Source organism: Etheostoma cragini, chromosome 17, assembly GCF_013103735.1.
Source record: "Etheostoma cragini isolate CJK2018 chromosome 17, CSU_Ecrag_1.0, whole genome shotgun sequence".
In the NCBI taxonomy this organism is placed as follows: domain Eukaryota; kingdom Metazoa; phylum Chordata; class Actinopteri; order Perciformes; family Percidae; genus Etheostoma; species Etheostoma cragini.
In genome coordinates, this window is record NC_048423.1 from 17659911 (window position 1) to 17663108 (window position 3198).

At 37.6% G+C, this 3198-nt stretch overlaps 1 protein-coding gene across 1 annotated transcript in view; it reads left to right on the top strand.

Annotated features, from left to right (window-relative positions):
- The first annotated feature begins 2545 nt into the window (after nt 1-2545).
- Nucleotides 2546-3198, top strand: part of LOC117960289 (zinc-binding protein A33-like) — a 2878-nt gene continuing 2225 nt past the window's right edge. The window contains exon 1 of the mRNA XM_034898100.1: nt 2546-2922. The gene's annotated coding sequence lies outside the window, so the exon portion shown is untranslated. The remainder of the gene's footprint in view (nt 2923-3198) is intronic.

Sequence of the window (3198 nt, forward strand, 5' to 3'; positions counted from 1 at the left end):
GGGGGGGGGCGGGTACAACGTATTCGGTAGCCAATGTGTTACACGGTTAGTGGATACAATTATCTCCAGCTGCAGTTTAGTGTGGGGAAAGGATGTCTCTCTCAACCACCAAGTAAAACATTTAGTCATCATTCTAATTATTGCCAAAATTAAAACTTTACTACAGATTGTGTCTTAAAAGCCACTTTGCAACACATCATGTACTGCATAAATAACTGAGCATTTCCCAAAGCATGCCATTTTATTTTTAGATTCAATACGCTTTTCTTTATTCCACGCGGCTATCAGTATATGGTTTAGGTTAAATATTTAAATCTGGCTTCAGAAACAATGCATCACTGGGAACATTAAATAACATTGTGTTTGGTTAGCCATCTGTTTTGTTAGTTATCTTTGTGTGTTAACAGTAGGCTAATTATTTGAACACCTCCAGATGCTTTCATGTGCATTTGAGAAGCAAAGACATTGGAGACTGGCAGCTGCAACAACCCCCTTGACGTGATATTCCTGATTTCCTATTGTTTGTCCTCGGGGTTTTTGTTTCCAACGTGATATTTATGTAAGCAGTGCTGTAAAGCAGCTTTCTCTTTTTTAAATATCAGATGTCTTCTGGACAATACCGTAAATACCCCTACTACTCTGAAGACTTTTTAAGACAATGTTTGATTTTGACTTAATTACCCTACAAAGAATCTGTAACACAAAAAAAGGAACTCAGATTCAAGTGAGTGGATAACTCACGTGGACAGGCATGGTTAAAGTCTCTGCAATTCAAACTGTCATACTACCCTGAAATGAACTAAACAGTAACTCCCTGAATCGTAAGAGAATCCCAGTTAAAGATTCACTCCCAACTCATTTGAAGATGTGTAAAATACATTGCATCAGATTTATTTCCCTTACAAATTAAGTTCAAAAACCAGTTAGAAATACTTCAAATTGCATCTACTCCTTCTCCCTCACTAAAAAATCCAAAATCAATGACAATGCAAGTGATGTTCATAGAACAGAAACTGTCTCTTACTCACATCTTAAAGTGCTCATATTATCCTTTTTGTCTTTTGCCCTTTCCTTTAATGTGTAATACATCTTTTTTATGCATGTTATAGGTTTACATAGTAAAAAAGCCCAAAGTCCACCCCAAAGGGACTTACCATCTGCAACAGATAACACTGTCCACAAACTGCTCCTAACAGCTCTGTAGTAGTCCAGCCTTAACTTCCATGACGAACATGCGTCGCTCTGTAACACGTTATAATGCTCACCTAGCTGCTAGCATGGCACGCCCTTGTACTCTGCTTCTGACTGGCTAGTAGTCCTTATCTAGCTACTGGGCACGTGTGACTCCCAACAAAAATGGAACAGAAGTGAGATGTCTCACTCTGTAGCTAAAACAGAAAACTCAAAACACAGGGTGAAAACAGGAGCTGCAATAAATGTAAATGTAAATACAATTATGAACCTGAAAATGAGCATAATATGAGCACTTTAAGTAAAAGGAGCCTACTACCACAGTGTAGAAGTATTCTGTTACAAGTAAAATACCTGTATTCAATGTTTACTTAAATAAAATTACATAAGTAATACATAATATAATTAAAGTGTGGCCTACCAGAAGTTAAAATAGTCATTGTGCAGAATGGATTATTTCTGAATTATATATTTTAATTGTTTCACGTGTTCATCACTTTAATGTGGCAGCTTATTTTGTATAGCCTACTTTTTCTCTTTATAAAACATTTATTCGCCTCACAATTTATTTGTTGACTATATATTTTGTATTATCAATCTGAATCTGAAAAAGTAACTCAATTCATAAAACAAAGTGGAGTGAAAGTATCATATTTATCTCTGAGATGTAGGGTAGTAGTTAAATACAGTATAAAGTAGCCGAAAATGGAAACACTGATGAAAAGCACCTTCAAATTGAACCTAGTTTTCAAAGAAATGTACGTACTTACTTTGCACCACTGTTTTTCCCATCACACTTTTGTAAGTTGCATACCGGACCATGTTTGGCTTCCAAACTATTTGTGATGTCACAATTTTCCTATACATAAGCACCTTAAACTGAAATTGAAGGTGATCACAGAGAAACTTTCCTTCTTCAGCAGATGAGTGTCAAAACAGCCCATTAACCAAAAATTTGTTTTGGAATGAAGAGGGATTTTAACAATGCAGTAAACCATGGTAGCTTTGGAAAATATCAACGGTTGTATAACGCATAAAGCAAGGTGTAGTAATAAATGCACAGACATGCCAGTATGGGTCGTAAAACATCATGACAAAATAGTCTCCTCGGCTGTGTAATTCATCACAGCTGCAGTGTGGCCTCATTCAGTCACAGGGGGAATAATTATGGGACAAATGTGAGTGAGGGAATAATCATAATTTTCATCCTGGAGAAGGCAGCACTGACAAACACTGACACTTGGAAAATGGAAGAGGAATGCCTGCTTCTAGCACCACAACACTGCAGTGTGCCAGTCATGTAATGGAAATAAGGAAATCAATGGGCATTGTTTTTTCAGCTTAATAAGGGAGCACAGCAAAGCCTTCAGTGTGGCTACAGAAAACTGTACAAATAGAAAATACAGTCTAAAGAATGCACACAATGAGGTGTGCCTTGTAATAAAAAGTCAAAGAAAACTACTGAAGACAAGATGTTTGTCACAGTAAACACACTCCTGTCAGTCAATCTTCTCTTTGTTGCTTTGTACATCCAGCTGCATAATAAACTGCTTCTGCAGCTGAACTTCACAAAGACTCTGTCTGGCTGGTGTTGGTTTGAGCTGCGCTGAACATGTTTTGCAACTCTTTCTACAGGAGACATTAGAAAAGCAACAAGAGTGTCTAAAGAGGCAACGGGAAGCCGTGAAATACAGATTGAAAAAACTGGCAGCGCGGCAATCAGAAATCACAGTGAGTTGTGTTCAGACCAGTCGGTGTTGACATTAGAATAGAATGCCTCTATTGTCATTATACACAAGTGCAGTACCTGTGCAACCAGATTGAAGCAACCCCTTTACAATGTCAACACGAAACATAAAAATATAAGTAGTGCAGAAGAAGAAAAATAAGAAAAAAAGAGAGGGGGAACGTGGTGCACAGTTCCTGAGAGCAACTACACTCACCGGCCACTTTATTAGGTACACCTGTCCAACTGCTCGTTAACACTTAATTTCTAAGCAGCCAATC